This window comes from Lipotes vexillifer, unplaced genomic scaffold (genome assembly GCF_000442215.2).
Source record: "Lipotes vexillifer unplaced genomic scaffold, Lipotes_vexillifer_v1.1 scaffold126, whole genome shotgun sequence".
Lineage (NCBI taxonomy): Eukaryota > Metazoa > Chordata > Mammalia > Artiodactyla > Lipotidae > Lipotes > Lipotes vexillifer.
Genome location: NW_006778324.1, coordinates 563,472 through 571,311, shown reverse-complemented (window position 1 = coordinate 571,311; position 7,840 = coordinate 563,472). Strand labels below are relative to the sequence as shown.

General features: G+C 52.3%; 1 protein-coding gene across 1 annotated transcript in view; it reads right to left on the bottom strand.

Annotated features, from left to right (window-relative positions):
- Positions 1-1,134, bottom strand: part of WSCD1 (WSC domain sialate O sulfotransferase 1) — a 43,580-nt gene extending 42,446 nt beyond the window's left edge. Inside the window, exon 1 of the mRNA XM_007451590.1 lies at positions 1,075-1,134. The gene's annotated coding sequence lies outside the window, so the exon portion shown is untranslated. The remainder of the gene's footprint in view (positions 1-1,074) is intronic.
- Positions 1,135-7,840: the final 6,706 nt, after the last annotated feature.

Here is a 7,840-nt window from a genome sequence, read left to right as displayed (position 1 = left end):
GGGGGCGGGCCGCCGCCGGGTCCTAGAGGCGGCCGTCCTACCGCCGCCCTCAGCCCGCCGCACGTGGGAGGGGTCGCGGCTGGCGGGGCGGGGCGGCGCCCACCCCCAGCCCAGGTCCTGGGGACCAGCCCACCTGGCGCTGCCACTCGCGCTGCTGGGGAGCAGAGACGCTGACACTCACTCCTACACACACACACACACACACACACACACACACACACACACACACACAGACTCGCTCTCCGTAAAATACACACACCGGGTGAATGCATTGGCGCTCACACCAACACGCGTCTACACAAGCACACAGGGTACTGTCAGGGGAGCACGCCGCCACACTCGCTCAAACCCTCGGGGACACACGCACCCTGATTCAAACACACTGAATCACTGCTTCACAGACACCCTGACACCTACACTCACATACACGCACACACACACACACACACACACACACACACACACACACTGGGCTCTGTCTTGCTGGGGCACTGTGACAGGCACACCTGTACCTCCAGCCACCCAGTTTGTAGCGCTCTGATACCAACTCACAGAAGCAGACACACCTCGGATCACTGTCCCATGCAGAGCTAGACACTGACACCCACATCCTTATGCATGCACACACAAACGCACACACACACCGCTGTCTGAGACAGTCACCCACAGAATCACTACCCCACAGACAAATACACTGACACTATCTCCTATGCCTACACACTCAGGACTCTACCGCCAGCTACTACACTGCCCCACACAGACCTATGGTGACAAATCCACACCTAGGTATAGCCGCTCACGCACCGGAGTCCACTGACAGACACACTGTTGTACAGAGAGTCATACTGGGCATTGGCTTGCAGGCATACACACAGACACACACTGAGGCGGACAGGCGCTGATACAGACACAGAGGTATACAGCCACACTGCTGTACACAATCCCCTTCTTAAAATAAGGGCTGGATCCAACCTTGAGGATTTCCCCTCCACGCCCCACCCCTGCTCCCCGGAAGCCCCCAAGCCACAGTGCTACCCCTGCCCTGCCAGGTGCATCAGTGGCCCCTGTCCTCACCCAGGGCTGGCTGCGGAGATGCTCCGGAGGCTGTGGACCAGCAGAGGCTGCGAGAGCAGGATGCGATGGCATGGCTCGAAACCGGTCTTCCCGAAAGGGAGTTTCATGCCTCCGACTCCCGCTAGGGGCAGCGCAGCTTGGCAAGGCTCAGAGGAGCCCATTTTCAACAGGTGGAGGGCGGGCCGGGAGAGGATTAGCCTGGAGACCAGTTGGAGCCCCGCTTTATGTAGGTCAGTCAAGGGGCACCCAGAAGGGAAAGGGACGCGCTTAAGTTTGTCAGGCCAAGTGCCGGAATTAGCAGAATCAGCACCCCTCCCTGGGACTCCAGAGCTCCGGAGTCCTTGGGGGAACTGGGAGAGGGCACAGGGAGTGCGGGGTGTTACTGGCTTGCAGAAAAGCCCCCATGCACGTCCCTTTCAGAGTGTGAATGGGTGTGTGGCTATTATTACCATCAACAATAACCCACTGTACATTTTTGATTTTTGCAGTCCTCTCCAGGACCAGCTACATAATTTATGGGACCCAATGCAAAATGAAAATGTGGGCCCTTTGATCAAGAATGAATAAGAACTTCAAGAAACAAGAACAGAACATTAAACCCAGTGCGGAACCCTTCTGAGCACGGGCCCCATGCCCTGCACAGTTCTTGCGCTGGTGAAGCTGGCCCTAAACTCTTTAAGTGAGCCCGTGGTCTCACTTAAAACTCACAATAAGTGGTGTGTGCCTTCACCATCTTTATCTGCAAATTAGAGAAAATACACCCATTCTTGGGCTTTTGTGACAATCAGATAAAATGCCTGGTGAGTTCATAGCACACTGTCTGCCGCAGGGTACACAAGTAACGCCTTTTAGTAAACATGATACGAAGAGCTTTCTCCCAAGGCTTTGCTACAATCCAGAAATACCACCTGTGCAATGCTCTCTCGATCCACAGGCTTGTGGTGATTTCTTGTCCTCCAAATGTCGCCTCCCCGGAGGCCTGCCCAGACGTCCCAGCTGAAGCACCCACCTCTCTGTCCACTTCCCAGGCTGCATACAGCATACTGTGCCATCCTCACCTTGTGGATTTATTTGTTTATTTTCTGTCTTCTCTTCCCAGCCCCCTCTCAGCCCCCACAAAGCCACGCGAGTTTCTATCTCATTCAGAGCTGTTTCCTCTGTGCCTAGCTTATTCTGGGCACATTGGCATGCCCACTAAATATTTATTAAATAAATAATTAATTGTTTTTTAAAAAAAAAAATGCAATGTGCCTAGCATGACATATTTTTAATGAACTCCAGCAGTTTCCCAATGGTCACCATGTGTCTTCCCAAGAACTCACAGACTGCTTCCTCCAGCTCGGGTCCACAGACAGATCCGTGTTTGTGTCTGGCCATCTTACAATGGCCCAGCGGGTTCTACTGACCATCAGGGAGACCAGGAGGGAGAGTGTGGAGGGCTCATGGAACCGCATCCCCCTGCCAGGGGCCTGTGGTGGGAAACGGAAGCAGGTGCCCCTCCCATACCCGCGAGCGCCTGCATCCAAGCATCCTCCTCCTTTGACTACCTAGCTCTTGGCTTCTGCTCCATCAATACCCTGGCAGGGTGACACGGACTTGACTGTCCCAGAGTAGCCTGTGGAGGTTGCCTTTCACTCCTGGTGGAACCCTGCATCATTGGAGCAAGCGTCGTTCAGAGAGCGAGAGAACCTCTGGCAACATCTGAAAAGAAGGGGACGCAGTTTCTTCTTTCTTTCTTTGCTTTCTTCCCGTGTAGTTGTGCTGTGACTTACTGGTGCCCCCTCCGTGCACTCAGACCTGCAGCTGGCTACAACACTTTGCTGTGCTGCGTATTTAGTTGTTCTCTCCCAAGAGTACTGCAGAGACTTAAATATGCCTTTGTGAAGACTCCAGCCACACAGATGGTAATTGTACCCCCTGCTGAGCTGCGCCTGCAGATACCAGACCGGGCGTGGGGGTGGGGGGAAGGCGGGAATCTGTACCTTCCTGGGAGGGAGAACTGGTCTGGTCTGGGAGCATCTGGACTTCCTAGGCATGGACCAGAGGTGCCCTGAAAGTTTCAGGAATTCAGAGGTAGCGGAGAGAGACTGGGAGTAGTACGAGGAGGAAGGCTGACTTTCCTTTCTGACTAGACCAGAATAGGCTGTGTGGCCTCATGCAAAATCTACCTTTCTGTGTCCTGGTTTGCCTTTGCTGTAAAATGGGCAGGTTGTCTAACTGATATTCAAGGGCCTTTCTTTAAGAGAGGCAGGGGATCGAAATGAGGGTGCTTTGAGGTCAGTTCTGCTTCTCTAGTTGGGCAAATTAAATCCTTTTCCCCAGATGTAGTTTTTTTAATCTGCAAAATGCGGAAAGGGTCTTCCTTTCAGTGCAGAGTTCCTGGCACACGGTATATACTCAGGAAGTGACCGCAAGGATGATTCAACTCTAACTGGCTCTGGTGTGGGGTCTGATGTGGCAGGTACAGGCAAAGAATTTGTGGGATTCAGTTGAGAACTGCCGGACCCCGCCACCCCTCCTATCTGCACAGAGGCAGCAACGAGCTGGGGCTGAGGAACAGAAAGCACTGAGGCACTGCCAGCCGAGTGCAGAAGTATGTCGGGTTAGACACAGAGCTTCTGGGCTCAGTCATCAGCTGGAAGGTGTAGGGGTGCAGGGGCTGCAAGTAGGCTCTGGAGGAGAGGGTGGCAGAGTGGACCCCTGCTCTGCTCCTCCTGTCTGCCTGGTGTGCAGGTGTGTGCTTAGCAGAAGAAACACCTCATCTTTGTTCCATTTTTACGAACTTCCCTGGAAGTCATTCATCAAAGACCTTGAACTTGCAAGTTGTCATTTCAGTGAAGCTGCTGGAGCACCTCAAGCAGATGGCAGTGATTAAAGAGGAGATGGGTTCACTTTAATAAACTTCTTATTTTGGAATAACTTTAGATTTCCAGAAAAGTCGCAAAGATAGCAGAGCATTCGTGTGGACCCCTCACTCAAGTTTTCCCCCGGTGTTAACATCTCATATGACCAGGGTACCTTTGTCAAAGCCGAGAAACTCACATAGGCACGCTGCTATTGACCAGATTCCAGATTTCATTTGTATTTCACCAGTTTTTCCATTCATGTCCTCTTTCTGTTCCAGGATCCACTCCAGGGTCCAGGTTACCACATTGCGTTTAGTTACCGCACCACCCGAGTCTCTTCTGCTCTGCGACAGTTACTCATTCTTTCCTTGCCTTTCCTGAGAAATACTGGCCAGGTATCCCGTGGAACGTCCAGGCGGCTCATTTCAAACAACTAGACGTCTCAGACTAGAGGAGTTTTTAAACCTGGTGACATCATGTGACTAATGATGCTGTCTCTGTGTGTGAGCCTACTGACCAAGATCCATTAAGAGAGACCTGGTCTGCATCCTAAGGAAAGGGGACAAGAAAGAGAGGCCACCATGGAAGAAATTCCAGCAGCACAGGGGTTGTCAGGTGGCTAGTGGCCGAAATGAAATTCTGGAGGAAACATAATGTCAAGTTCCAAGTTCCAGATGTAATAATGGCCGATTCCCAGAGGCGCACCTGATATGCAGGGTCTGCTCATTACCTGTGTTCTTCCTCACCCCAGGTATCCTGGCCACACAGGAAGGAGCGTGGCTCCCCCGGAACTCCCACCTCCAGCCCTACCCCTTCCGTCCCCAACCCTGTGCGGAGTCCCAGATTCATCCACTTACACGGTTGGCCCTCTCCCCTCACCTCAGCCTGATAGAAAACAGCACACCGGTGGCGGTGGGCACAATAAAGTCTCCATAAACATCTTCATCAGGGGAAATTAATCCTTTGTTTGGAAGTATTTTTAAGAAAGAGAAACATGTTTGGTTTTTTCTGATCCCTTTCCTCTCTCCCTCCCCTTTGTAGGGATTTCTACTACAGCGCCTTAAAAACAGCTGTGCTGCTGTGCTGGAAAGTGGAGTGGCCACTTTGGGACCATGAGATGACAAGCCAGCCCTCTATGTGGGACAGAGCACAAAGACAGAAGAGGCCTGGGTCTGAACCAATGGAGGACCCCCTTTCCTCTGGACTCATGTTAGAAAACTAAGATCTACTTGTACAGAAACAAATCCTGCTCACTTATGCCCTTTTATGTGGTTTCTTTCCTCCAAATTGTGATCCAGCATAGGATCAGCAAAGTCCTAATAACCAAGTCTGCTAACCAAGTGAGTGGAACTCTAAAAATCCTGCATAGTTTGAGTTTCTGTCTTCTGGAAGGTTGGGTGTACAAGCAAGCGGATGAGTGGAAAGTGGGTGGAAGGGCTGTGGATGTGCAGCTGGACATAAGGAGTTGTGGGCAGACAGAGGGCAGATGCTCAGTAGGAAGGTTTGAATGTATAGATGGTTAGCTCCACGAGAGCAGGGAGCTTGTTTGTCTCCAAGGTCACGGCTGTCACCAGCACCCTCCTCTCCCCTGCCCTGAATAGCCTTACCTCCTAGAAGCCCAGTCACATGGTAGCCCCTCCCCTACCTTGCCCAGGTTCCCATCCACCCCTCTCCACCCTCCTCTCACACTGCCTGGCCCCTCCCCCTATAGGTCTCCCTCCGGGCGTTCCCATGCTCTCTGTCATCTCCCCCCATCAGCCTGTGTCACTCCATCTCTGGAGTTTGCCCATTCTGTTTCCTTTGCCTGGAATGCCCCTCGCCTCACAATCTGTCACTCTTTCAGGGACTGGGACAAACTCTCCCTCCTCCCTGAAGTCTTCCCAGATTTCATGTCCAAATTTAATCTCCTACCCCCATCAGTGTCCCCACAGTTTTGTGCTTGGGATAAAAGCCAGGATGGGGAAACATAGGAGCCAAGTAGGAGGAAAAAGCGTGTGTGTATATGTGTGTGTGTGGGGGGGGGGGCGGCGCATAGAACTGTTCAGAGCTTTACTGCCCCAGAAAGTACTTATGTCACCACCTGTCTGCCCCAGGGGAGCATGGCAGGAGAAGGTGCTGCCACTTAGGAAGAATCCGTGGTTTGCTGGGTCCTACGCTAGGCATTTTACGTTTGTTAATTTAAGTAATCCTCCTCACAACCCTATGAAGTCTGTACTGTTTTAGTTCCATTTTACAGACGAGAAAACTGAGGCTCAGAAGAGTGAAGTGACTGAGCCAAAATCATACACCCAGAAAGTGGAAAACCTGAGCTGGAGCTCAGATCTGGTTGGCCTCAAAGGGACCCGTTCCAGTGGGCTCTAACTTGGTCACTCATGTCCACCCACCTGTCAATTCCCCCCATGCCACCCTCGAGGCACACAGGGACAGCCTCTGACCTCCTTCCCTTTCACAGCCATCCCAAGGCCCACACACACATACTTGTCCTCCATCTCAGATTGTGAAGGAATTCTATGGAAAGGATGCTTGCTGAGTTGTTACTAACAGAGGTCATGGCCAATGTCATTGCCAGAGCCCAGGGGATCATGGGAGGGAGGGAGGGAGGGAGGGAGGGAGAGATGTTATTCTCTTAGAGGTTCTTGAGCTGTGTCAAGGGATCCTCTCGGGAGAAGGAGAGAAAAGAGCTGCAGAGGAAAGGAATTCTCAGCCCTGCCCTGCATGTACCCCAGTGCCAGGTGCCCCAAGCATGTGGACTCATCATCCGGAGAAATCTGTTCTATTACAGGACACACATGGGAGACGAGCAAAGTCACTTGGATGAGTAAAGTGTTCCCCCATGTTTCATCTAGTTTCTTCTGCTTCCTTTTATGCGTGTTCCCTGAGGGGAGCTGAGGGATAGAGGTGCTAAGGACCCGAAATGCACTGGATCAAGAAACTCACTATCCTCTGGAAGTTCATCAGAGCAGACAGACTCTGCCATTCACTAATCACATGACTGTGTGTCCTTGAGCAGCACCCTTCACCTCTCGGAGCCTCAGTTTTCTCATCTGAAAAATGGGGAGAATGAGAATGAGAGGAGATAAGGTGTTGGGGGGGCCTCAGGACTGTGCTTCCCACCTTACATGCACGAAGTTAATTATTTCTTTTCCTCCCGATGTGTTCTCACAATCTGCATTTATATTTTCTTTTGGGCACCTATTGGGTTAATGTCTGCTTCTGAGACTAGACCTCGAAACCCGAAGGCAGAGGTCATTCTAAAGTTCATGAAGGCTGCTTCCCCAGGAGTAGGTCAGCGGCTGTCATGGGGCGAGGCTTGGGAAGGATGAGAACAGTGAGTGATGCTTTGAGCTCCCTCTCCATTCTTGCTTTATCCACCCCTGCAGGGATTGTGCCTGAGGCTGGGGCATGCACTGGGGGTGCCTGGGGGTGGGGTAGTGCGCTGGAAGATGGTGGGTGAGGGCTGGGTGCTGGTGGGGACCTGGGGATTCGGAGACTGTCTGTCTAATTCAGATGGGCCCTGCCAACCCTGTTTTCACCAGTTTGGGCAGCTCAGGAGAGCAAGGAACATGCTTTGGAGGAACAGGCGTAGAGATTGAGAAGACTTCAAAGAAGAAATGTTGGTGGATAGAGGGGAAGGATACTTTAGGATGAGGAGGGGCCGGTGCAAGTCGGCAGAGACGAGGGCAGCAAACATACCTGGAGTGCTCAGGGGAAGGTGAGAAATTCTCTGTGGTTGGCAGGCAGGTGGGGGCAGGAGGCTAGAAGTGTATTAGGAAAGCCTGAGGGATTTGGCCTTTAGCCTGGAGCTAGGTAACGGAGAGCCAAAGAAAGTTTTCCACCCATGCGCAGAAACAGTGGTATGGGGAAGGGAGGGGAATAGTGGGTCCTGACCATCCCGGCCATCATCCCCAGGCCTGCCTGTT